General features: G+C 47.0%; 1 long non-coding RNA gene across 7 annotated transcripts in view; it reads left to right on the top strand.

Annotated features, from left to right (window-relative positions):
• The window catches only part of LOC114017371 (uncharacterized), a 30153-nt gene extending 3168 nt beyond the window's left edge, over nucleotides 1–26985 (top strand). The window contains exons 2-9 of one of the 7 annotated variants that reach the window (XR_003562384.2): nucleotides 1152–1282; nucleotides 12378–12552; nucleotides 18549–18718; nucleotides 19819–20085; nucleotides 20490–23288; nucleotides 24126–24275; nucleotides 24385–24579; nucleotides 26556–26985. This is a non-coding gene — a long non-coding RNA (uncharacterized LOC114017371). Of the gene's footprint in view, nucleotides 1–1151; nucleotides 1283–10421; nucleotides 10577–12377; nucleotides 12553–18548; nucleotides 18719–19757; nucleotides 20086–20489; nucleotides 24276–24384; nucleotides 24580–26090 lie in introns of those variants that run through there. The other 6 variants (XR_008735147.1, XR_008735145.1, XR_008735146.1 and 3 more) reach the window with 6 other exon arrangements.
• The last annotated feature ends 995 nt before the right edge of the window (nucleotides 26986–27980 follow it).

Genomic DNA, 27980 nt, shown 5'->3' with positions numbered 1-27980 from the left:
TCTTTTTTTTTTTTTAATGGTAGCACTTAGGATCTTGGAGTTAGGCTATGGATCCAAAGAGAGAAAGTGCGTTCATAGTTTATCAACCACCTGTATATCCAGAGTAACCCAGTTCTGTGTAGGTAGCCTGAAACAAAGTTCAACCATTCAGAATACAGATTTTTTTTATGTCATTTCCATTATCAGGTTTCTCCTCAAGCCATTCTGGCGGGCTAAAGGCAGTGGTTGCCTGCCAAGTACTTTGCTAGAGACTTCCACAAGCTCTCTTTCTGTACAGGAGCAATGGGCTCATGTCTTAAAGGCTGTAAGTAGGAAGGAATCCTCACCAAAGGGAATCCAATTCATTTACTCTAAATATTTAAGTGCAATTTTCTTAGTTTAACACCATCCTGTTTTACTTCAGTATTGCAACTTGCTTCTGAAATTAATAGTTAACCATGGGGAAAGACAGGTCTGGCAGAATGAAAATCAGGCATTATATTATCCCATGACTCACATACATGCAGAGAACCAAACAAGTGTCAGCCAATGGCTTTGAGCCCAAAATATGTCAAAGAGGAGATGTGTATCTTCATTTATATTAAGGAGATAGAAAGCTTATTGCCGTTCCCATTAAGCACGTTGGAGTTCTGCCACTGACTTTGGTGGGAACCGGACTGGGCCCATGTGGTGGAAGCTGGCTATGGTTACCTGCACTGACTGTATTTTCTGTGCAGCAGGGCAACTTATATTTTAACAACAGTTCCTAGTCAACAGAGAGATTCAAGACCTCCCCTATTTTACGCATTACTCCTTCCTTTATTACTTTGCTGACTTGACTTTTCCTTTGACGTGTGAGGATGCTCAGTAGCAGGCAGCAATGGGCGCTTTTCTGAGTGCAGCTTCACCGAGAGACGGTAGCAAGTGACTGTAGAGAGGGATTAGCACAGCACCTTCTGTGAGCAGGGTTTTGTGATTTTGAATTATTTACATTTAAAAGAACCACATTTAGGTATTAACCCCACTTTAGGCATTCAAACCACTTTGGCAAAATCCCATTGGAGTCAGGAAAGTCTTGGCTGAATTAATGCCTCAAAATGTTTCAGAACTTTCTTGAATGCTGTGGAACTTTTTTTACCTCGGTTTTCTCACTCTGCGTATTCCCTCCACAGCTTCTAATGCATCTGGCTGTAGACCTGCCTCGAGAACTAAATAAATCTTGGGCTGGTGATATGTACTGGATCCATCACGTGATTTGTACTGAAATCCCTCAGGGAGAGGAGAACGATGCGAACGAATACCAGTAAGTACACCCAAATCAGCAACTGTGAGATCAGGGCTGAATGCCAAACCTGCTGTTGGTCACTAAGTGTCACGTATTCTAGCTTTTATTTACAAGCTTATAGTCATCTCTGTCACATATACATTTTACTTTCATTATGTTGTCATTTATGTCATTTATTAGGGTCTAATTTGCTTTGGTGGAACCAAGTTCAGTTTGGTGGACTGGGAATGTATATTCATTAACTTTTTAGAAGTTATTTTCACATTTTTATTGACATGCCAGTTCAGTTAAAACCCTGATGACAGAGTCAGGCTGAAATGAGTGTCTGTTGTTGATTCATAATTGTGCAAATTAGCATTTAGGCTTCTCATAAAATAATATAAAATGTGGAAGGCTATGTGCCAGTGCTGCTTGCTTCATTCCAGTCAGCAACCCTCCTGTGTTTACTGGAACTCATGTTAAATATCAAAAGAATGGGATTGCCAGAGTTTTCATACCAAAAATTTCTTGACCTATCTTATTATTGGTTACAGAATTGGCTTATTCCAATTGTTTCTGGAGGCGAGGGGGGTTGCTATTGACTGCAACAAAAGTAGGATTTAATTCCCTAGACTGCAGTTTTAAGAATAGTACTGTATTACTTAGCTTGCTAAGTGAGGAATGTATATAATAGCTCTTATTGGCAACATTTATTTGAAAAAGTCAGTATGTGATTACCACATGAAAGCATCAAGTTCTGATTTTAAGTGAACATGTAGGTAATGTAAATAAATAAAGCTCTAGGTATACTGCTTTATGTTTGCATTGTGAGCAATAACATCCGCAAATATCACATCAAGAATTCTGAGTTGATAAAACTAATTTAAAGGCATCCTTTGCTAAGGCAAATTCCAAGTGGATATTTCATGAGACCCATAACAATATAATGGTCATCATATAATATGTGAAGAATGTCATTCATATTTTAAATTTAGCTCACATAATTTATTTTGTACTTTGGTTACCAAGTGGTGTGGGAAATCTGATTTTTTTTAGCTGTCAGTAATGTAACTGTAACTTTTATTAGCTGATTTGTGTATGGATGAGTTCCTTAGAATTTTAAACACTGACAGATGTTTCTTGACGTGACTGGTGTTGGTCATGACTTTTGTTCAGTAGCTGGATATATTTCTCAGTGTTAGGTCAGTGACCTGGATTATCCCTGCAAGAGTGCATGAGCAACCCGCTGAGAGAGTTTTCATGTATTCATTTAATCACGTGAAATTGTCTCTTTTCCTTTCAGTAGCCAATAGGAGAAAAATTCAGGGCTCAGCTGAACTGTCTATATTTTTGAATTTGTATTTCACGCTTGTAACTGAGCAAACTTCTGTGCAAGATGCCTGCTCCGTGCCCGGTATGAATTACAGGTGTCTTTTTATTGGTTTCACTGGGCATTACTGGTTGACTCGGAGGGAGCTTCCTGGAAGGACACCAAGCGGTGTCTACCTTTCCTTTCTTGAATAAGCTGCTGATAGAAAGTTTACATATTGATGCAGCTGCTCATCCCTTTGCAAACCATGCTACTGATGGTGATAGAAGCTCAGCTGGTGTCCTAGCTCTGCTTGTTTGTGCTGCCGTGGCCAGTGTGCTCTGGACTAGCTGAGGGAACAGGCCGGAGCCAATGAGCACAGCAGCCCTCTAATATGAGTCTAGCAATGCCGTCTCCAGGGCTGCCACGTGTGTGAAACGTATCTGAACAAGAGCAGCTTTACCTTTGTCAGCATGGTGCTGTAGCACAGGTGATTGCAGGCCAGCTACGGGCATCCACCGGTGAGCAGGAGCATAAACAAGGTCATCGGAGGCAAGCAGGGACATAATTTGGAAGAAAATGCGATACTGAGGGAAAGTTAAAGAGAGAAGAACAAAGGCTGCAGTTAGGATGTAGAAGTGAAGATATTTTGGAGTTTGATTCTGCCAGTGGCAAAATTTGCATTGAGTTTAACTGAACTGAGAGCAAATGTTCAAGGAGAGGAATCCAGGAAAAGGAGAGGGCCTGAGAGAGAACAAGCTGTCTGACATCTGCTCTTGGAGGGCCTAGCGCTTGAAATGGTATCCAGCCACAGCCTGGGCATGTGTGTGTGCTTGGCGATGCAGGCAGGGTGTAGGTGTGCTGTGGCTACTTTATTTTTTTAGCTTTCATGCTATATAACATAATCTGTTTATTTAGAAAAGCATATTTTTTTTTCCCCAGTCAGAGTCATTTCCCATGAAAAGCAAAGTGCTCTTGCTGGAGGACTGCTGGGTTTTGTGAAATATGAGAACAATGAGGAAAGTTTCAGAAAATTTTCAAGCGTAGGGGAATCCTTCCCTGCATTTCGTCCATCACAAGTGCCCCACCCGTAACGCCAGTGTGATGGGAGAGCAGGGTAAAGGAACAATTCAAGTTTGGGGTGTGTGTATAACCTGGACACCCGTTGATAATGTACAATATGAAATATATCCTCCCACTGGAGGAGGAAACACAAGAATGCAAGTTAAATTGGCTAGCGGCTATCATATTAGCGTGTAACACAAAACTGGGAAATAAGCTTTTATGGAAGATTTGTCAGAGTGTGCTGGTCGTCGTAGGGCTTAAAATGCAAAAGTTACTGTCTGATATTTCCATTTGACAGTGGCAAATGTGCCCCATAAGCAACTGTGAATCCCAGTGACAGCATTTGTGTGGCTGTGTGTGTATGGTACAGCTACTTGGTATATATTGTTGCTGCAGTTCATACAAAAATTTTTCTTAAATGCTGAACATCTGGCACATGGTTAAATCTCGCACATAGAAATTAAATTGTTGTTTACATATGCATACTTCCAAGTTTTCAGGGAAATTTTGCATTCTGATTAAAATGCAGGTCAAAGGATCAAAAGATTTTCAAGCCAAATTATGTTTTCTGGGGATCAAAATGTATAGGCTGTACTAGAGTTCTTTTTAGATTTCATATGTGACTGCTTTAGTAGAGTCTATAATCTGTTGGCAGTTATGACTTCGGGACCTTTGCAATTTCACTAATTTTATGTGCTAATAAATGGCTCTTAGGCAGCTCCTTCTTCCCAGCCAAAACAATAATGCTGACTGAAGAATCAGGAGACTTAAAAGGGGGGGGGGGAGCTAAAAAAGCATTAGTTCTTAGGAGGTCAGGGAAACATTGTTTGACTTGAGAACTGCGATCAAATCGTAAATTGGGCATACTGCTGAGTATCGTCTTGCATACCAGAACAGAGCTGATGTACATGAATTGGCCACTGCAAATCTACCTGCGTTGCTGTACATACTTGCCCAAGGGCGTTGAGCCTCCAGGATGGATGGGCAGCATTCACTCAGTTCGTGTATGTGGATGACAAGATACACCTGTGTGAGGGAAGTCAGTCTGATACTTCCAAGGCAGTTCTCGTTTAGAGATGTACTGGAGTCACTGGCAGTCGAGGATGGGTGTGTGTGCCAGACACCATCCAGAGGCATAGAAGAGGGTAACAAGCCCAGACTACCTTAACTGCGAAAGAGTGACTCAGCTATTTCTGCAGAGTTTTGAGTTTCAGCAGAATATTTTTTCCACTATGCTGACAGCTTTTCCACCCACGTATTGCATATGTGGCTTTGTGCCACAGAGGTATTTTAGGATTATAAAGCCTAGTGTAAATTTTTAAAGTTACGTATGAAAAACGGTGCCTTCTGGATTTTAAAATGTATAGATTGTGGGTAGAGTGTAGGGAGTAGGGGGTGTCTTTGAAAAAGCCAGGGCTCGGGGGAAATAGATCTCTATCTATCATTTACCTGGTTTCATTTATTCCACCAGAACCTAGTCAATGATGTTTTCAGACAACTTGTATCAACAGAAATGGAATTACTCTGAAATCCCCGTGATGTTTTGGCATTGTATTTATCATGGGGCAGAGTTAGTTGTTCTCATACCTGGTATATACTATTCTTTCGTTGATCCTGTTTCTGTAAGGCATTCCCAAACAATCCTGCAGGGAAAATAAAGAGAGATATGCAGGGAATTAAACCTAATAAAATAAAAAGGTTTCTTAATCTGTCAAGTGTATTGCAATATTCAGTGAGTTACTATACTCAGCTGAAGATTAAATTGGATGGAGTGTGCTTGTAATATTATTCCTGCACATTGAGCCATTACATGTGAATACCTCCAGTCTGCTTTGAGCAAGTCATTTGTCAGTTCTTTATGCAAGACTGTAACCCTTGCTGTCACTCTGTGACTGCTGCATGAATCAGGAACGGGAGGACGGATCGAGGAGGACAGTTAGGCACTGGGGTTGTGCTTGGTCATTTATGTCTTTAAGCAACCCGGCTGTGGAATCCAAAGGTTTGCTCTATTGCCACTTTTCTTTTAATGCCACAAATGCTGATACAGCAGCAAAAGCCTCTGTCAAGGGCCTTACCACATCATGGGACTGGAGAAGAAAAAAAAAGCAGAAATCCAGGGAAGTAATGTTAGTGACCAGTAACCACCACTCTATGGCAGATGACTTTTGTAAAGCAGGCAGGGCTATGGCTTCTTTTGACTCTGTCAGCTGAAGGAGCAGTAATTCATTTGTGATGTCCGCAGCACTCCTCAGCTTTTTTTGGTGTTTGGATTTTGGGGTTTGAGATTGTGTTTTGGTTTGGTCATTTATAAAGTTACTTCCAAAGAAAAGATATAATACAAAATGACAGCATATATTAAGCATAAAAGCATCAGTGTCCTCTGGGAGCTGTTGGAGAAGAAAGCACAGAGCCACTGAAATGCAACCCCATCAGCTGTCAGAAGTGCCCACCGGCAGGTCAGCAAATCTTTGTGATCATTGCTGGACAGATCTGAGAGAACCAAAAGGACAAGTGACTTTTGTCCCTGGCTAGCAGGAAGACGCCAACCCGGGAAACAAGCTCACCCTTTGTTTCACCCTCAGGCTGCAAACGGACCAGGAAATAAGTCCTCCCAACACATTGCGCTGGATGCTGATCATATTTTTCCTGTGTCACAGAACTTGGTTCCTCCCTTGTTTCATACAGTAGTGTTAAAAGAAAGGGGAACAGTCCTGCTCCATAGCTCGAGCCCAAGCTTGGCACAGTTTATCACTCTAGGCTGAGTTTGGAGATTTGTGAGGCTGAAATTCAAAGTGAAACTCAGTGGATGTGAGTGCCATGGGAACCAGAGCAAGCAGGAGGTTTGCATGGATCCCCTTAGGGTTGGAGCTGTCGAGTTTCATATGGTGCTAAAAAAAAAATAATACAGCGTCTCTGGAAAAAAAATCTGTCTGTGACTTGAGGCAACTGTGGGCACCTTCAGCCAGCACCTGATTCACTAGCAAACAGTTACCTACAAGGCATTTCAGCTGGCAGACACTTGTCCTAGGCGCCGTAGGCCGTAAGGGCTGTTTTCAGTTTAATCTATTTTTAATGTGGCGCCTTATTCTAAACTGCTGAGTTCTCACATTCCCGAGCTGTCATGGTAATAGGATTGTGCAGTCTTACGGGCTAAAGTTTTCCACCCCAAGTGCCAAAAGTTAGGCTCCTAAATCCATATTCAGATTCCTTAATGTGACTGATGAGTCCCACAGGAGTTGGTAGGAACTGGACATGGTCTGCACCTTGGAAAACAAGCCAGGCCATTAAGTGGATCAACAAAGCCTGGCTGCAGGCACCCAGATTTTCAGATGTGGGCCACCATATGAATGGATTGAGCCCAGACTACAAACATGTATCCCCAAAGGTCAGAAAGGTTCAAGTGCAGGCTTCTTTGTTCAGCCCCACTCTACCTGTTTGAGATGAAACTTCATAGTGTGGTGACCATGTGAACTATTATGCAATGCACAGGGCGGCTTTGAAGGGCAGGTTTAAAAGCAGCCATTCTCCTTCCTAGTGTGGCTGCCTTTTTATCCGGAATGGCTACTACCAATGTCAGTATGAAGGAGGGAGGCAAGGCTAATGAAAGTGTGAATTCTGTTGGGGATTTGGAAAGGGAGCGCATTCAAAATCATAGCAAGTGGCAGAGAGCAACAGCGTGCCTATCTTTTTCATTGACTTCCTGTCTGTGCTACTTCTCTATCCGTGATCTAACACTGCATATTTTTACTTCACTACCTTCTTCTGCTATTTCTATTTGTAGCACCCTGCTAGACTTGTATCCAAGCCAATCCAAAATTCTTCTGAAACTCCCTGTGCTAGCAGCAACATGAAAGCAGAACTCTGCAGTGGCTACAGCAGCTATGGTAGGGTTTAACTAGAGTTAAGAGTAGTGTCAGTCACTTCAGCCTTTTGAGTTATACTGAAAATGGAAATGCCATCTGCCAAGAGAAACAGCTTGCAAAAAATTGTGTTGTTGCCTTTTTTCATCGCAGGCCTAACAATGCTGTATGTGGAGTTATCAGCCAACACTTGAAACTGATGCACTTTTATTGGTTTATTTTATATAGAAAGTTTTTATTATTATTATTGCAAGATAACACATAAGGCCATGACAGCACAATGCATTTTCACCCAGATGAGGCAGAATTAACTTAGTACGCTTTAAAGAGTGTTTTACTGCAGTATGAAAGTGTAGAGTTGTTTTTTTCTCTCCCATTTCCTGCAAAGGCGGGGAAAGCGATTTTCAAAGTATCCTGTCCTACCAGAAGACAAAAACATAGAAAAGCCAAAGCAAATTCCCATAGAACATGCCCATTCACTAGCCGAAAGACCTATAAAGCTTCAGTGAACTACATCCTTTCATCCAAAGAGTGCGGATGAAATGAAAGACCCTTGTGCTAATAGTGCTGCCCAGGCACCCCGGTCCTCTAAGCCGTAAGAGAAGCGCTGCTTGTGGGCCGGGGTGTGCGAGGCTCGGTACAGGGCACAGCTACCGAACAGGGGGTGCTGCTGTCTCTCAAGAGAGCCTCAAGGGCCAGACCCTGGAGCCAAAAGCAGTGTGGACAGGGAGGAGTCAGCAGGCCAGGCTGCTGGGATGGACTGAGGAGGCTGTAGCCCAGGTGAGCGTGTGCTGCCAGGGACTGCAGCAGAAGTGCTGCACAATGGCATAGCCCTTCCTTCCCCCTCAGTCTCCCTGCTCGCAACAGGGCTATGTCCAGACCTAACGCAGACGTGTGAGACATCTCTCTCCCAACCAGAGGGCATGTTTGATGTCTAGAGGACAGTCTGAAAGTACAGGCGTTTCAGAAATCTTCTTCCACCCTTACATCCCTGCCATCCCATCAGAGCACAGAAACCTCACTCAGGAGTTCTTGCTTCAGTCCTGTAAGGATTCTGATGGCATACTCCTCCCCAAGGACGGTGCCAGCAACACGTTGGAAGTAAGAGAGTAGTGCTCCTTCCTTCTGGCTGGTGTCTGTCTTCTAAGTCACTGTCTTTTATTTTAGAGCATTCACTGAGGAAGTGGGAGACCTGGGTTCAATGCGTTCCTCAATCTGAGGGTGCTTGTCTCTCACTTCCCATGAGACTGTCTAACTGCTGGCTGATCAGCTATTCCAGGTAAAGCTCTTCAGAGTGAAACCGTGCTTTCCACTAATGGGATGTTTGCTCTCCCCGGCCCACTGTCAGTGAGCAGCTTCTGTTTTAGAGTGAAGTGATCAGTAATTCATGGTGTGAAGAGCCTCAGGCTGCGTTTGGTGTTCTCAGAGCTGGTTTGCAAGACCCCATGCCTTAAGGCATCCAGAGAAGGGGTGCCTCGTCTCTGGATGCCTGTGGAGGATAAAGTGCATCTCCAAGGAGATGCTATTCTGGTCAGGTGTGGAAGCAGAAAACTTGAATGTGAACCAAGGAGAGACCACAGAGTGCAGGTGGCTGAGAGTGATGTCTGTGACTCTGCAATTCAGTAGCCGAGTTCAGTTGAAGTCTAGTTGTATGCACTCAAGTCCTTTATTGGCAGTAACTCGTTAAAACCCAGCTCTGTATCTGGCTTCTTCATGTGGACAGATCCTGACGGATCTTTACTGCTGCTTTGATAAACATTTCCAAGGTTTATTAAATGTGCTCTGTGACGTGCTTTTGTGGAGATGGTAATTTGACAGTCATCACGTGAGAAACAAAGAGTTTGCCATCTGACCTGGCAAGACTTTTTTTTCTCCTTACTATTAATTAAATTGAGGTTATTGCAAAATTTTATTATGATGGTTGTGATTTGTCCTGTGATAACGCTGGGGCTAATACTGAGGCATGCAAAGCACCTTCCATGCTGGTGACGTTAGTGGGAGGTGCAGCTGAGCAGCACCTCTGGTGTCAGCTCTCAAAACAAAGTTTCAGGGCCAATTCCTGCTAGCCCTATTCAGGCACCTTACCCCGGAGCGGGTTCTTCTAGTTCTGAGGGGATGGTTTCACAAGTAGGAAGACGTAGCTGGGGGGGAGGAAGGGGGCAACTGCTTGGCCACAATAGTGTCATATAACATGCCCTGGCAGGAGATCTTAACTGACCACAGCTTTGCCCTGCTTGGTGAGACTGTGACCATTCATGGGAAAGTAGATCGGCAATAATAGATTGTTAGAGCACAGTGAGAAAAGATAGGAGGGAAAGGCAGCAGGGCTGAAGCTGAAATCATCTGCAAAAACCAGGTGCTGGTCATGGCTGAGATGAGGAAGAAGGAAACGAAGCTTTTCTGGGGATGGGACAGGAGGTGGCTGTAGCCTGTCTGGGATGGATGTGTGCGGTTTTTGGCAGCTTAACCTGTTTCCAGTCCACGGTCAGACCCAGCCCAGAGCCCTTGAGTATCAGAGGCTCTCACTTATTCTTCAGCGCTCTCTAAAATGTGACTTTGCACATATACTGATAGGGGTAGTTTGAGGAGGATAGCTGGGTATGAGATTGGTTAGAAGTCATCCCCTGGCACTAACTCTTGACATCTTCCCCTTCTCTGTCAGAGACTTGAATGCTTCGCCGCTCGGAGTTAACAGCTTCACAAGAGATTCAATAATATTTATTTTTACCCGAATCCTTCGAAGTCTGAGGGACTGGAGACAGCATCAGTTTGAGATGAGCAGCCAAGAAAAGTAAATCATCCTCGGGTCAGGGTGAACTCTCATTTGAAGAGGCCACAGATGGCAGAGATGTTCATGAATCAGCAGTTTCACAGACCTCTGCCCATTCAGAGAGCAATGTGTGTAAACAGGCATGAAAACAGCACAGAGCCACAGAGCTTTCCAGATCCTTCCTGTTCCCTTTGTGCTGCTGAGGGGGGCCTCCATGGAGGAGCCACAGAGAAGGAGAGGGCTGAGGTGCTGGGCACTGAGCTAGTCCCAAGAATGGTCATCTGACACCCTCTGCTGCAGCTGTGCAAGAGCCAGAGAACAGGGTGATGGTGAGACACTGTTCCCTATGTCCCTGTTCACCTGACAGCACACCCAGGTGTGCTCTTCAGTAAAGGAGACAGCTGCCGACAAGCCTGGTGTCTGAGATAAAGGTAGGGAAGGAAGGGTTAGGTGAGGGCACGAGCTGTTGCACCATTGCGCTGCTGCAGGTGCAGAACAGCTCACGTACATCTGGGTTACATGGAGCAGGCCTGCCCCACCAGGCAGCTGCTCTCGGCAGCTGGTGGGTGCGTGGAGGTGAGGAAGAGGGATGCAGCAAGCTGTGCTGACATGATCCCGCTCTTTGATACGTGCATTGGATCCGTGTGCATATGAGTCTGGGACATCAGCAACCCATCAGGGTGCTGATTTCCTTACTGTAGTCCTGCCCTGTGGTCTGGTTCCCTGCTTGTAGGATTGTCTGTCCTTCCCTGCTGTGTGAGGGAAATGGGACCAGCAGCAGAGACAGCAATATCTGTAGAGCATTGGATGAGATGGAGCTAGGAGAAAGGGGTGTCTGCACAAATCCGGAGTGGCCGTGCCCGTAGCAAGCGGAGGTTACATACAGCTGTCCCCAGCCTGCGGACAGGAAGTTCTCCAGTGCAAAGGTATCCTCTCAGGCTCTCAGCAGACTCAAGCATCCTTGCCTTGATTTTTTTGTTATTTTTTTTTCTATCACAGTTAAAAGAGCTCTTCAGAAGTCACTGTATAATTCCATGGCTTTGTGAATGTCTGCAGGCCCAGGGTGTGTTCCTGGATAGAGTGTGCCTTAGCCTGCAGAAACCCCCAGAACTCCTGCTGAGCTGGCATGGGGGGATTCTTCCTGCCCCTCTTTGATGTTTGCCAAACGTTATGCCTGCAGAGTGCAACACCAGAGTGCTGTGCGGAGGACCCCTGCCTTGTTTCGCTTGTGTTGTGCATTCTAGGATCTGCTGGCTAGGAGGGCTCCCAAAAAGATGTGGCATCGCTTCCATTCCTGCCTGAATGTAAGCCTGGGGGCTGCTTCTGCTGTAGGATGACATGTCTGTGGGGAGAGCTGGCCAAGCCAGAGACTGTGCCTGAATTGTTTGTGAGACTTTTATAGACTGTCTATCTGGGATGAAACACAGAGCCCAGATCTTCAAAACACTGTGGGATGGCAGCTATGGGACTCCCATTAAAGTTACTAGGGGCATCACATGACTGAAAACTGTGACACTAGTGTGTTTCTGCAGAGGAATAGCTGGTGCTGGGGTTACCGAGGCAAAGGGAGGTAGAGGGAAATGAATTCTGCCGTGCCTGCAGAAGCAACACATCACACAAAATGTCAGCTGTGGGGCTTGTGTCTTTTTTATAAGGAGCAATTATAGTGGGTATCACAGGAGGTGTTCAAGGAACACATGAGACTCTGGGATTTATTGTCAGCAAATGAGGTGCTTCAAATTCATTGTGAAGCTGGAGAACATTTCACCTAACTCTGTAAAGAAGTTGAGGGAGTTAAGTGGAGTAAATTGGATGAATATGGCTGTGGAGTTAGAGCATCTGGTTGCCTTCCACCTTTCCAGAGAAGAGAAAAGTTTCTCAGAGCATGTCTTCACAAGACATAGAGCATCGGGAGTGAGCACCGTCACAGAGTGGAAAGTTGCCCACCAGGCAAAGGCCAGCGATTGTATCATAGACAGGGAAATGGAGTCAGTCTGGTCACGGTGCTTTCTGTAGCTCTTGAAGACAGTGATGGATGAAGACTCAGCGTAGACAGACTGCTTTTTTCTTACTCTTTTGATATCTTTCAGGCTTTAACATGAACTAACTACTATTATCCTAATTTTACAGCTGGGGACAGACAGGTTACGTGACATGCTCAAGATCACATGAGCAGTCTGTGTCAGTGAGAAACTGCACCTGGATCTCTCCATTGTGAGGCTGTTGCTCTTGGCACTGCATCCTCCTGACTGTAAACAACACATCCAGATTGACTTTGCCTGTGTCCTTTCTATGCCTACAAATGGTAAGTTTTCTAAACAAATCAAAGAAACAAAAAAGTCACTCCTCCAATATGTATGTCCAATCCTTCTGCACACTGTGGCATGATGTACCTTAGAGGAGTCTGCAATTAACACAAGTAATTACCCCTTGCTGCAGAGACTCTTAGACATCACTGGCTAAGAATCTAGATGCAACTTTCGCCTTGTTTACTGAGTGCCCGATGTGCAATTCAGAATGGATTTGGGTGGTATCTGCAGGATAAATTAACTTACAACCAAGATGAATACTGCATACTCCTTGGTGCCATTGTCACAATTTGGTCACCACTGGAGGTTTAATACCGGTAGAGAGAGGTCAGGGAAATAATTAGGTAGGAAAAGTAGTCATCAGCTATTGCAGAGGGGTTCCTTGTGGTTGTCAGAGTTTGCCTCCTACACTCAAAAAAGGTTTAATATAAAGGCTGACAAAGGAGTGGGTATCCATAGTTTGTTGGGACACGCGCAGGTTCTAGGTGTGTTCTTGGTCTTCAGCTTCATTGAAGATCAGCAGGAGTGGGATTTTCCAAAGTGCCCAGGGAACCGTTGGTCATGGATCCCAAGGCACAAGAGACTCGGGGCACGCCTGACAGTCCCGTTCAAAGCAGCGCAGGTACTGAAAGCCCAGCTTCCAGTGGAAGAGCCTATCCCTTTGACTCCAGTTCGCAAACCTACCACTGACTTCTGCTGCTCCAGATGTGTGCTGTGGGCTGCTGCTTTTAACCTGGCAGTGTTGCCAGAGGCACTGGGCACCTGGCGCTTTGTGACACAAAGAACAGCCATTAATTGAAACTCATCAAGCAAACAGCCACTTCTGGTTGCTGTGGCTCTGTTTTCAGCTCTTCAGCTCTAAAGTGAGGCTGACAATTTTTTGCTGATTTCTCAGACCTCCAATTGAGTTTTGTTAATTAATATTTGTGAAGTACTTAGGCGTTTTCAGGTTTATGGTGATCCAGAGTAGTATTATTACTGTTGGTATTATTAAGACTAATAATACTGCTAATAACCTTAGTGAGCCTGGCAAAATTCAATTTGACTAAAATCCTTGCCACAGATGAAAAAAAATAACTCCAGTGATGTGAGGGGGTACGTGACTCAGTTACCAGTAACTGCTGTTTACAAGGGGCAGGAAGAGTGTATTTGCTCAAATGAAAAAAGGTCAAGGCAGAGGCCCATTTGCTGTTTGTTAATAAGTAATCTAAAGTGCAACACAGCTTTACTGTAACAAATCAGCCTGGCTTAGTTTTGCTTCCATCACCACTATTTTCAATCCAGTTCTGGACTAAAATACCAATTCAAAAATAGTACACATTCTCATAGATTTTCAACATCTCCAAATCTATGCAGAGGATTTGTAACCAGGGAACAACCGCAACAACAACAAAAAAATCTCCTTTCCATATTTTTGCCAGTGTTTGTCTCAGGACACTGTAGGCAACCAACGCTGAAATATCAGATAGGGCATTATTTATCTCCTGGGAAATTCTCCTTTAGGCTCAGACCTGTGTGTCTTCCGTGTGGAATTGTGCCAGTCAAGAGCTGAGGTGTAGCCGGCTTGCTTACAGCCACCCCACCAAGTTACTGATGTAACTTACAAAACCACCTACGTCATCTCCGAATCTGGCTCAGATTCAACAGTTAAAATTCAAACGTGGGTGCTAGAGAACATCCTTCTTCCAAGTGACTGAGCATATGTGCACTTTATGCATTGCAACCCCTGCCCTATCACTGTCTTTTGCAAAAAAAAAAAAAAAAAAGAAAAAGAAAAAAAAAGTCATTTTCTAAGCAGCACTTGTCTTTAGCCACCGAGCAGTATTCTGGAAAAGGGCTGGAGTCTGTCCTTTGTGGTTCATCTACTGGCTGCAGGTAGGATTCACTAGAAAAAGTTTTGCCATTAATAAGCCACTTAAAGTACTTATCAAAAAATCAATAGTTGTGCCAGCTGCCAGCTCACCACAGCTTCTCATTTGTAACCCTTGGTATTCATGTCCTTCAACTGTACTGGCCCGAGGCACACATCTAGCCCCCAAAACAGGGAATGTGACGTGCACAGTGCTAGAGCAGGCATAGCCAAAGCGCAGACACATGGCACTGTTGGTGTGCACCCACAGTGCCGGTTTGTTGGGGGGTAGCAGAGACACACACACACACACAGAGTCACCTTTGGAAACAGAAACCATGCAGATTGCAAACTTAAATTCCTAGCTTCCTGAAATGCAATTTTGAAAGGCAATGATCCTTTAACAAACCAACCACCCCTGCTCCGGCGGTCCCAACTGCCTGTTAACCCAGGGGGAGGGAAGGAGGTTGGTGAGAAAGGTTTTGCTTGCCGGAGCAGGTCATGTTTGGCTGCGGGCTCAGAGCATCTTTCCAGTGCCTGGGCCTTAACAAAGAGTCTTCTTGAGCCCTGTCGTCCTAGAGGGCACCGGGGCCTGCCTCCATCCAAGGCAGGGCCACGCGAGCAGGGAAGGGGAGGAATGGCCGCCTACAGAGCTGCCCCTCTGGCACCGGGCAGGAGACAGTGAGCGCAGCAGATGCTGATGTGAGGAAACAGTAGAGTATACAGGGAAGAACACACATAGGAGCTGTTGTAGGGTCTTGGTAGTGGCATGGAAAGAGGATTCATGCAACTGAGTGCTCACACATGTCAGGAGGCAGCACCAGTGGCTGCGAGCTGCCAGGAAAGGGGTCTCTTGGATGCCCCAGAGCCCTCATGTTTACCTTGCTGTTCTGTGTTATTGATTGACACAAGAAAGGGAGGAGGGGAGTGGAGGACACATGGTGTCCTGGGGAAGCAGGCATGGCTGGTGCTGCCCCCTGTGTCTGTACCTGCATGGTGGGCTGCAGCTGGGTGGCTGGCCAGCGGGGCTGTTCAGAGATCCCTGAACTGACCTGGTGTGTGCGGGATGTTCATCCCAGAGCGCCTGGTGTGGGCAGCAGGGAGTACAGGGGAATTGACGCTCACTTTTAGGAAATCTGTCTGAGCTGGGGATGTCTTGAAGCATAAGCAAGGTTAAGAGGATGGTAGCATGAAGTCCCACATCCCATGGGTCCATGCTGCTCTGAAGGAGGACATGGCCATTGCATACATCACACATTGTGGCAGGGAGAGCAGCAGGTGTTACTACCTGGCAGCCTTTGTGAAATGGTGATGCCACATGAAAATGCACATGTTCGTTACTCATGAGATACACGTTCGCTGCCCATCCCTGCCTTTCTGCAGTAGTATGCACCCAGGGTGGTGGAGCTTTCTGCTCCTGTCCCTGGATGTTGTGCTATTGCCTCTCGTTGTGCTTTGTGCTGGGTAACATCTATTGTTTCTGAATTGCCTAGTGAGTTGCAGGAGTCTTTAACAACACTGGTACACTCTTCCTCTAAAGACCAGCGAGGATTTACTTCTCCCCTTACAGCATGGGAAAACTGGGGTAATAGGATGTCAGGTGACTCTCTTGAAGCAGTGGAATTAGCTAGAAAGTGTTAAGTATTCCCTGAACATTAGTCATCACCGCCGTGTCACCCCTCAGTGCCATCATGACAGTGACCTTCTGGACTGTACAGTCTTCTGCACACAAAGGAGAGGCGTTTAATGAAAAGCAAGCCCAGTGCTGCAAACGCCACTGTGGAGACATACATTCTGTTCTAACTGGTAGCCAGGATGCCTGGGAAAATATGCAGGTGGTTTCAGAAAATCCTAATTAGCCTATTATCACAGAGGAGAGGGGGGAAAAACACCCCTCCGGAGTTTCTCCCCTATGACCACCTGTTAATTTTCCCCCTCAAGCTATTATCGGTTTGCACGGGGTGGCATACTAAAGCCCTGCAAACAGTGCTGTGAATCAGAGCTCTGCACTGCTGTTGCTGGACCAAGCAAGCTTCACTGATGGGAACAGCATGGTGACATGCTTCCTCAGCTTGTACCTTGAAGCTTCATGCACCTGGCATTCATCAGCCTCAGAGGAAGTTCTTGTTTTCCCCAAATCACTGCGCTTTGCTGCACCTCAGTTTGTGGCAGAGGTGAGCCCCTCTTGTTTATCCACTGGCTTCCTTCTGTATAGTTTGTGTAGCCCGTAGCCCTTCTACTAAAGAGAGGTTTTGCTCACAAACTGCCAATTTGCGTACATCTAGAGATACTCAGGTATCTAGCTGTGCTTCAGGAGTAGCCCAAGGTAACCACACAAAGGCTATACTATGTTAGGGGTCGAGTGCCAAGCCTGCTCCTTGTCTGCTGTCCCCTTTGGCCCTTACAGTTTGACCAGCGTGTACACATGCAACACAGTAAAAATGCCAGCCAACCTTCATGGCGCCGCGTGTCGGCCTTCTGTGTGCGCCCTGCGGTACCCATAGCCCTCTGTAGCTAATGGTGGTCTTGGGGTTGGACCCACCAGCGGCTGTGTTTCTGCTTCTGCTTTGTGCTGAGCTGTGGAGGAGACAAGTCTCTTGAGAGCAGCAGCTGTAACGCCCTACAGCTCGGTTGATAGCTGCCCCTGCTTTTAGCTGGAGAGTCCCTGATATTGCCTGCAATGGCGAGCGCAACGGAAATCCAAAGATGAGCTGTGGCATTAGTGATAGAAACATGGTGGGGCTCTTTTTGGCTGAAGCTCACAGTTCAGAAGCATTTTCTTTTTTCATTCTGAGGTATAAGGAGGTATTGGCTCCGAATAGTGGCATGGGGGCAATGTGAAAAGCTTTGCTCTTTATCCTGGCATCTCAGAAGGAAGCCTGAGAGCGTTTATTAGAAGCGACTTGGCCTGTGGCTCTCTCCTGGTGTCTTCTGTGTGTGTACTGGGTGTGCTGAGTGGTTTCCAAAGGAACTTTATGAGTGCTGCAGCAAATGGGGAAATTCACTGTGGAACAGTTGCCGCAGTAAGTGAAACTTAGAAACAACTTTTGCATTTGTGAGCAAAGTGTGACATTTTCCAAAGCATTTTTCTGTATTTGGTCCAGGACAGAATCACTTTCTACCACTGCAAATATAATTTGTGTAGTAAAAACGGAAAACAACCAGAGCAAGCTGCACACTGTCATTAATTTGGTCTCGATGGAAGCTTGTCCAGCTGGACGTTTCCTCTGAGAAATGTCATCATTTGCACATTTTTATTGTAAAATAATTCTTATGCTCATGAAAAAGGTTTCTAATATTTATGAGCAATGCAAACAGATACAGAAAGCATTTTGCTGTTTCATAGAATCATAGAATCATTTAAGTTGGAAAAGACCTGTAAGATCATACAGGTCTTGGTCCATAAATGGTCCAACCATTAACCTAGCAAGTTCACTAAACCATGTCCCCAGGTGCCACATCCACACGTCTTTTAAATACCTCCAGGGATGGTGACTCCACCACTTCCTTGGGCAGCCTGTTCCAGTACTTGACAACCCTTTTGGTGAAGACATTTTTTCCTAATATCCAATCTAAACTTTCCCTGGTGCAACTTGAGGCTGTTTCCTCTCACCCTGTCGCTTGGGAAAAGAGACTGACCCCCACCTTGCTACAGCCTTACAGCTAGAGAGCGGTAAGGTCCCCCTGAGCCTCCTCTTCTCCAGGCTAAAGAAACACCCCCAGTTCCCTCAGCTGCTCCTCATAACGCTTGTGCTCCAGACACACAACTTCACCAGCTTCATTGTACAGTTCTCCCCCGTTTTTAGAAGGAACAAAGCTGCTTCCCCCAGATGGTCCTGGATGAGACAAACGCACCGATGTGTGTTACGGAGAGAGCATTATCAGGGAGGGAGTTGGTGTGCTGCTGGGGTAGGGAAAGGCTGTTTCTCTGTAGCGATAGCAGCAGTACAGATTTTCCCCAAGGCTTTTTCCCTTAGCACGTGCTAATTCATGAGACTCCTCATGTTATGCACCAAGACCTGAGTGCCGAGGCTGAGTAACTATCTGGTGTAGCCACTTGCAGATGCAATTACAAATTTTTTAAGTTATACCCAAGAATATTTTGATGTTTCGGTATTAAGCTCTGTGTTTCTTGATTGCTAGTGCCCAGCTTTGACTTTAGAGCCAGCAATCCCTGCAGTGCGCATGAGGCAAGCCTGGCACTTCCACATGAGGACCAAAACATTCAGCGTGGTGGCCAGAGAGGCTGATAGGGAAATTTAAAGTCTTAAATGCTACTGCTGCAACGACCCAGCCGACAGCTCCTCTGGAAGGTGAGTACAGACAGCCTTTCTGTCCCAGCAAAGATGCCTAATCCGAAACACAGATTACCAGCAGCCAGGAAGTGGCAAACAGGGTCACTGTTCTCCTCAGGCTGTTTGTTCCCATCTCCCTCTAGCAGAACACCCGACCACAAGGCAGGGAGCTGGACACTCCTAGTCCGCTCTCTGCTGAGGATCTGCTGCTCTACAGCAATGCGCTGTTGAATCATAGTGCCAGAAAGCAAGCGTGCGTGGGGAGCATGGCTGTCCTACCGACTGGTTCGAGCACTCACATGGGAGTTTGAGATTCTGGACTCTGCTCCCAGGACTGTTTACGCATTTTACATGATACAGTCACCAGGTAACATATAATCCCCGATCAAAGCCCTCAGGGGATTTAGGCAAAGCAACGCCCAGTTTCTTGATCCTGATCAGACTTAGGTGTGAATTGGGCTGAGCTGCTTGGCCCTGTCAGGACTGGGGCAGTTCTGGGCATGCACGAAGGTGGAACTCTAGATAGCTGATGAGCTTGAAAATATTTAAAAAAGTTGGGAGATTGAAGGGACCAGATAGTGGGAAGGACCTGGGAGCTGCAGTGGGATGTATATGCCAGCATTTCAGCCTGAAGTGCAGATTCAGGGTAAAACACCAGGTACTCCAGTAACAAAGTCCTCTTACAGGGAAACTTGTTCTCACAGATTCCTGAAGTAGAAACTTATTTACATAACCATTTTATGTGCTTTTTAAAAAAAGAAGTCCCATCCTAGCCAGTGCGTTTGCTTGGATTTGTTTCTACTGGGCTGCATGTGCTGAGCTGCACAATGGTAGCTGCCATATGACTAGCTTGTTATTCTTACCAAGCGTGACAACTGCTGTAGCGAAATCAAGAGCAACCTGCTCTAATGTAAACTGATTTCAGATTGCCCCCGGCAGTCCCAGCTACCTCATCTAACCTCTTTTTTTTGCCAGTCTTTTTTCTTTTTTTTTCTTCCCCCCCCCCCATTTTTATTTTTTTTTTTTACTGAGGACGCACCCTATGCTTTCTCATAAGGTGTTTTATCACGCTGGCTGTTGTGCGACCTACAAATGAGCCTCTCTGGTATTATCCTTAGTGCATCCCAAAGCCACGGACCCTCCAGCAAATGCAGACTCCAGCTGCCTGTCCACTCCAGGGATGAGCTCTGCAGTGGCTGATGACTGCACCCAAGAACACCTAGCTACAAAGCACCAAAAGATGTTTGTCTGGCTCTTGACGGGCTGTTGCATCCTTGGTACTCCACCTGCATGTTCCGAGAGTGCTGCGGCGCTGGATAAATGCAGACAAAGAGAGGCTCAGGCTCATTCAGAGCGACACTGCTGTCACGCTGAATATGTGCCAGGTACCAAGTGGGAAGAGGTTGTGTTGGTAAGGGAGCTGGGGGCATCGGGGAGTGGATTTGGGGCAGGGAGCGCTGTGGGAGAAGCAGTCCAATTTGCCGATTGTAGCTGCCAGATTGGTGTGTATGATGGGTGTGATATAAATTACTATCTATAAATAAATACCACAACAGCATTTTAATGAGGTGTTTTCTAGTAGCACTTGTCCAGGCTGGTAGTGTTATGTTAAGGCTGGAGAAGTATCTCCAAGCAAACTTCTTGGCTAAACCTTCATAAACATGGTCTCACCCAAGATGTAACTATGATTTGTTTGGATAAGAGGTTTTGCTTGTTTGTTTCTGAACATACTTTCAAATACATTTGGGTTTTTACTTTTATTTATTTATTTTTTTCCTTCTTGGCCCAGGTTTTATGTTGGTGTCACAGAACCTAACATGCTGAGATAGGGGACGAAATCTGGTGCCTTTTCTGAGCATTTGTTGTTGCTCGGACAACAAGAAGCTTACAGAAGGGCTGGGTCATCTGGGGCTTTGGTGGTGGGGGGCACTTGGGCCTGTGACTCATGGGAGTGACCTGTGTCTCTCCAGAGACTGGCAGGTAAAAATATCCCGGCGCGTCTCAGGGAGTGCCGTGTTCTTTGCTTTTCCTGTGGCGCTGAGATGCCTGGCATTGCAGCCAGTGCTGTTGGAGGCATGGTCTCGAGGACCCTTGCCCCACATTTGCAGTGTGGTTCTGCTGGGACTCAGCAGCCAACTCTGATTATTATTTTTTCCATGGCAGCTAGCTAGTTTGCTGAACTTTTGGCAGCCTGGGCTGCTGGACAAGTGGCTGCACATAAATAGTGCACAGCACAGCGTGCCGGGTGGGACTCGGCCGCGTGCACTGTAGCAGCCCATGCACACTGTGGGGTTGCACTGCACATACACACTCGGTATCTGTCCTGGTCTCTTGAGTCCCCCCCCGGTGCTGTGTCTGATCCTGGAAGGCTGTCCCCGGCACACCCCAGTGCACAGGCTGCTGCGTACCTCTACGCTGGGGTAGGTCCAGGGCTAGACATGGGCTGTGGTTTTTGATCTGCACCAAAGAGATCATGGTGGCAGGTAAATCCTGAGGCAGGGGTTGGGTTTGGAGGCTGGATCTCAGGCGTTACGTTCATATTTCAGGCCAGAGCAATGGTTTCATCAGAAGGCCTCTCAACGTGTTACATTGCCACCACAAGAATGTGTGAGTTGCATATATCCAAAACAGAGCTGAGAAATAGTCTTTCTTATGCTAGCTCTGAACCGAGGAGGCTTTTGCAGATTTGACTCCAGTGTATTAACAGCAGGACTTTTTCTGCTTAATCTGAAGATCTGGAAGAGAAAGTTCAGTTCTTTTATCCTTAAATATAAAACCTCTGAAGTCTCTTGACTGTCTGGACTTGTGATGCATACTCAGAATTCATTCTTGTTATAAATAAATAATTGGCAGGTGATGCTGTAGAGATAACAGCTTCCATTATTTTGAGGAATCATTAACTCCAGCGAGGTCTCCCTGATCAACAGCTATTTAGAAAAAAAAAAATCAAACCCCACTACAAAACCACCCACAAAATAATATCAGTTGGAAGGCATATTTGGAGGGCTGCACTCCAACCTCCTCAAAGCAGGGCTAACTTCAACGTTAGCTCAGGTAGCTCAGGGCTTCGTCCATTAAAATTCTGAAATCTCCAAGGATGGGGATTTCACAGACCTCTCTGGGCACCTGTTCCAGTTTAGCCACTCTTACTTTGAAAAAAATCTTCTATGATGTCCAGTGGAATTTCTGCTGCTGCAACTCACGGTCATTGCTGTTGTGCTGTGCGCCTCTGGAGAGCCTGGCTCTGTTCTCGCTCAGGGAGCGATGGGGTGCCTCCCCGCAGAGGCGTGCTGCCAGCGCCTCTTCGGCCTTTTGTCCATCAGGGCCCCAGGGCCTTATTGTAGCAAAGCTGCTTTCTCTAGCCGCTCGCTTCCCAGCCTGTGCTGTCACACCCCTGTGCTGTGTCAGGTGCAGACTTTACGTTTGTCCTTGCAGAATTTCAGAGGATTTTTTTCAGACTCGTCTTCCAGATTGCTGAAGACCACCTGAATGGCTGCCTTGTCCTGCAGCATAATAACCTACAGCCCCTATTCAGTGTCACGCACAAACTTGCGGAGGGACCGTTCTGCTCTGTCGTGCAGGTCACTGGTGGAGACTGGCCCTAGCATTGCCGCTCAAGGAATGCCATCTGTTAATGCCAATGAAACATCTAGTTGTTGACCATTATTATCCTTTGAGCTTCGTGGCCCAGCTCTGAGCTTTTTTCAGCCGGGTTGTGGTCTGTCTGTTCAGGCAATACCACCCCAGTTTGGCCCATATGGGAGACAATGTCAAATGCCATGCTAAAACCAGTGACATCCGCTGCTTCCCCCACCTTCACCTTGTCCATCCAGCCTGTCACTCCAGCACAGATGACAAGCACGCTGGGCCCGTACAATTTGTCTGTAGTGGATCCATGCTGACTGTTCCTGGCTACCTTCTTGTACCTGAACATGGCTTCTGTGTGGACTTGCTCCGTGATACTCCCAGGAAAAATGAACTGATATCTTATGTGAGACATCTTCATCTTTGCTAATGTTTTGGCTAACCCCTTTCAGCAGAAGCCTGTTGATTACATGTTGAGTTTGTGAGACCTTCAGCTTGAGCCTGCAGTGTTGGTTGAGAGTTTTTGGTAGGGAGTGGTTGAGCAGGTCAAATTCAGAAGTAACCTAACCAAGACACACCTAATTCTCCTCTGTTGGGAATCCTTTTCCTCCCAGCCTTGCCACCAAGGATGATCTTCGTGCCGTTGTTGCCATGGCCTTTGCGTTACCTGAGGGCAGGAGCCCTAAGGGGAGGAAACGGGAAAAGAGAAGGAACGAGGCTGCCGGGCCAAGAGACAGTGGAGTGTGGCCCCTGGCAAGGATTCAGCAAGTTTCAGTAAAAGGAAGAAATCAGGAAGAAGAAAGGGTAAAGTCACCTGCATGGAGTGCTAGGGATAGGCATGGTTGTTTCTAGAAAGCATGAGTAGTTCAGTCAACTGGAAGGGCCGGGCACTTGCCAAAATACACATTTGCACAATGGCCTGTAGTAGTTTGAATTCACAGAAGACCGTTGAGTTTCACTGGATGGAACTTTGGCTCGCTGGGATGTGGAGCACAATGCTGGGGTGAGTTCTGCTACAGAAAGAAACAAAATGTCTGGAAATCCGCTCAGTCTGACTGCGGAGCCAGAGCAGGGTGCACACTGCTTTGCTAAGCGGCTGTGCCCTTGGACGGCTGGAGGCTCACTGCTGCCACCGGGGCCTGGCTGCAGCCATGGTGCCAGCTCCCAGCCAGGGGGGCGTCTGTGGCATCCCCTGCCTCGCCGGGGGCTTCCCCACGGGCTCCGGCGCCTGGAGCCCCCCCGGCCCCCTCCTGCCCTGGCCTGGGGGGCTGCAGGGCTGTTGCTCTCCCACGGGCTCCCTCCCCTCTCCCCCTGCAGCTGCTCTTGCGCAGGAACTTTCCCCCTTTTGAAACCCGTTATCCCAGAGGCGCTGCCAGCGTCGCTGCCGGGCTCGGCCTTGGCCAGCAGCGGGTCCGGCTGGGAGCCGGCTGGCATCGGCTCCATCGGGCACGGGGGAAGCTGCTGGCACCTTCCCACAGAAGCCACCCTGTGCCCCCGCGAACACAGCCCTCCACACAAAACCACTGCAGATGGAAGCTCTGCGCAGGCACTGGGCCCGCCTCACAGGGGGCCTTGGGGGATTCCCTGCAGCCTTCATGGCTGGAAAGATGGGCAGAGCCGGCACATCCCCTGTGACTGCAGCCGGACCGTGTACTTGCTATTGGGGCACAAGGGAGGTGCAGCGGTGGGAGGTAGTGACCATGTAGGAACACTTGGGCGTCCAGCGTCGGGCATGTCTGGCTGATTGGAAGAACATGCGTAACACTGTCATCTTCTGTTGTACCCATACTAATGTGATTGTATTTCTGGGGTGGGCTTACATTTGTAATCTCCTTACTAGCACATTAGAAGACCTGTAACAGTGACGGACAGAAAAGGAACTAGGACGTTCGTGTAGTGACAGTGCTGCTGTGGAGCCATGTCTCACGAAGGAGACAGTCTCAGGGTTTAGATTCCTCCGCACGGCAGGCTGAGGTTTCCCGGTCCCAAGGTAAGCGTGCGTACCAGCGCACTGCAGTCCCTCGTGCACTAATGAAACCTGACTTGCTGGGTCACCCTCCTGCAATGACACATCATTTGAAGTTGTTTGCTTATTACAGAGATACTATCGCAAGGTGTGGTGCCCTGTTCGGAGTCTAGCAAGAAAGTAACACTTATTCACCCACTCGCCCACCTTTGGCAGATGGTCTGAGGGTCTCCCCTTGGCTTTGTGACAGACAGTGGTTGATTCACCTCTGCCCAGTGGTAATTATGCGTTGCTGCCAATTGGAAGTTCCCATGCTGGCATCGGAGTGGTAAGTCTAGAACTCACTGCTGAGAATTGCAAAGTAAAAGCATGATTTCTCGATGTCTCTTTTATATTCAGCCAAGTAAAAGTTACTTAATACACTGTATCGTTTACTTGTGGGGTTTTTTTAATGGTCATTAAAATGCTTCTAATTGCTATTACCGTGCTACCTCCTATTTCTCAGCAGCTCATGCAGCCTTCCCGTCAAACTAGAAAGCGGTTCTGGTAGCAAAAATGTTATGGCATTTTTGGTTTTTCCTTTCCTTTTGGAAGAGTCCCCTTTTTAATGTTTTTATTCTAATCCTCCTGTGTAAAGGACAGCTCCTTCTGGAGGGGCTTTGCCCTCCCGAAAGCTCATTGTTTTATCTCCTCAACTTTAGGACAGGATTATTCCCTTGTCAGTCTTTCTGAACCAGGCTGGCTTTGCAGGTCTCCACTCCTTCTTTAAGTTTATTTATTTTTATATCTGAAAGGTAATAAAATTGACAAAAGAGGTTTATTCAGACTTTAACTGTATGGTGTACCACACAAGCGAGATAAAACGTCCAACACGCATCCTTCTATTTATAGCATCGCTGTTGAGCCATTATAGTACCAGCGGCAGGTAACTTCTCCTCCCTTCACTTTTTGAAACCTCTTTTTTGCACCTGTGTCCCACGTGGAACTTCCTGTTTGCTCAGTATCCTCCATCTTCGCAGGAGGCTCTTGGTACAAAGTGGAAGACTTCTAACAGAAGTGAGGCCAAGCCTGTAGGGCCCCAGCCCCCAGTGTGCAGGGGGAGGAAGGGCAGGAGGAACAAGGCAAGGGGCTCTAGTGCTGCTCAGCCATAACACAGCCTGCAGGAAGGCCCACGACAGCCCTTCTGGGTGGCCTTAGGGGTCCTCAGGGGAGTTCAGCATCTCGTTCGGGTTGCGTGGAGCCCATCCCTGCAGGGGGGTGTTCCCTAACAGCTCATCAGGACTGGCTGTAGCTTCCACTTGGCTCGGTCCTGAGGTTGTTCTGGAGCACCTCAGAGCCGCGGTGCTGAGTGTTGCGATGAGTAACCTGTTCCACGGCGTGAGCGCTAAACCCCAGAGTCCTTCCCAACCAGTGGGCTCCCATTTATGGATCAGATGTAGTACCCAAATGATCCTAAATGCAGCTACGGAACGGGAGCTGCAATCTGTTTAGCAACGTGTATGTTCATCAGTGAGTCGGGATCAGAGTGGGTGTAGGTCCCGGGGGTGGTTGACTGGAATTAGCAAAGAAGAGAGAGGTGTGGGAGGATGGAGTAACATTTCAAAAGAGAAGGTGCGTTCACATCCACTGTTTCTAGCCAGTGTACAAGAATTCTCCTGGTACAATGATGCATGAGGTCTGGACAGGGGAATAAATTGTCTTTTAATGCCTAGATCAGTGGAGGCAATAGAGCAAAGACAGCAATGAAGGAAGGTGAAATCAATTACCTCAGTATTATTTGCTAGTATACCAGCTTCACCACCTTTGTCAACACCGTAATATCAGTGTTATCTGATACAGGCATGCAACATGTCAGCTAATGGAGAGATTGCTGCCGCGGTTAGCAACAGCCACGCCATACACTGGGACACTTACTGCGGCAGCAGTTTTGTTTCTGGCCCTGGCAGCAGGACTATGCAGCCTCCAGACCCGTGTGTGTTTGGGGCCAGCGTTCCTCTTCTGAGACTCTGCTCCCCACTGAGACCATATGCAGGCCAGTGTGCGGGGCTGCAGAAGGGAACTGGGGAAGCTGCTGTGCTCTGCTGACAGGCGTTACCGCATACCAGCTGCTCCGAGCGCGGTGCAGGTTATGTACCCGTTCACCAGCCTTTCAGCTTAGCGGGGGGCTGTAACCTGCGTCAGGTGACGGGCTGGGTTTCACAGGGTTCTCCAAGAGCTTGTCTTGGTCAGTGCTACTGAGAGCCAGTGAGCTGGGGCACCCAGATCCCTCTGGTGTTGTCAGCATCCCCGTTTTGCTCCCTTCAGGCATATATGGAAGGTGTCGACCACCAGCACTTCTGCATGTCGATGCCCATGTACTCCGAAGCGCCTGCCTTCAGAAACAATGGAAGGGCACTGCCCCCCGCCCTTGAAAGGAAACACGGGGTCTGTGTGCTTCAACTCGCCGACGGCTGCTGCTGTGACACAGGCTTTGGGAGCTCCGTCTGGCTCAGCTTTGGCTGCCACTGCCTGACTGCCTGCGCCTTGCCCTTGGGAGCCCAGTGCTGCCACCAGGGTGAGGTGACCCTGGTTTGGCTGCTGTCGAGCCGTGCCTCACCTTTGTGCTGCTTTGAGCTGAACAGAGGGGACTTTACCTCCCCTTCTTGTATCAGGAAGGTCAGTCTCCTCACAGACTGCCTTTTCTTTTGAATCTATGCATTAAAAGGCATCATAAAATGCTGTAATAGGGGTGCAATTAATGACTCTTTGGAAGCGCTGTGATTACTGGCTCTCGGTGCCGTAAATAGAAAGCAGTGAGGTTCTGGAGTTCATTTCCAAACAAGTGAGTGGGAACTTTCAAACCAGGAGGCGATCAGCGTGTCTGCAGGTCTGGTTTCTCCTTTCCCTGAAGTGGAGGTGGGCGTTAGGCTCTGTGCAACATCCACATCATGCCTCATCCAATATTTGCCAATATTCACTTGTTGCTTTCTGCTCTTTAGCAATCAAACAGAAACTTTTCAGCTGGTACCTTCTGGGTGACAAGGTTTGAGAAATAACCTTTTGGTCATTATTGCAGCATTGTGAAAATGTTCTTAGGTGATATAACAGCTGCATCACATGAGCAGAGTACGTTATCTCAGAGCTACCTGTATTCTCCAGTATGGTTCAGAGAGTTTGTTACAAAAATGTGGATTAATACTCTGAGCAATAACATACACGCTGCAAGGGCAATGCTCCTGATGGGGCTGCTCAGGCTTACATGAACATATTTGCCCATTACAGAAATCTCTAAACTTACTACTGCTTAAACACCACCAGTGGCCAAAGCTGCCTTGGCTGCTGTGGGAGCGGGACTGGGTCAGTAATGCCACGTTACTGTAAACAGGCCAGGTTGTATCACCAATACTGTGACTGCTCAGGAGGCAGCTGGTCCTCTAGTTAGTTCTGGGAAATAGATTTAAATTTCAAAATTTGTATTGTCATATTAAACCACTCTAAAAAATGTAGGTAATGATACGTAACAGACAAAGGTATCTCTTCCCAGTGAAGCCATGTTGAGTCATTTTATATTACCATCAAAGGAACAAACCAAGTTTTTACAACAATAGTTGGCAGTATTTCTATTCAATGGCATTAGCCAATAATTTCTAAAACTTCCTGTTAATTACGGCATTCAACCCTTGCAGGCTGTTCTATTTTACATAAGTGCAATCCAGTTTCCAGCCATCAACTGAAGACTATAGCCTTTTG

Source organism: Falco cherrug, chromosome 14, assembly GCF_023634085.1.
Source record: "Falco cherrug isolate bFalChe1 chromosome 14, bFalChe1.pri, whole genome shotgun sequence".
Taxonomy (NCBI): Eukaryota; Metazoa; Chordata; class Aves; order Falconiformes; family Falconidae; genus Falco; species Falco cherrug.
The sequence above is the reverse complement of the archived record's forward strand: the minus strand, read 5'-3'. Positions and strand labels throughout refer to the sequence as shown.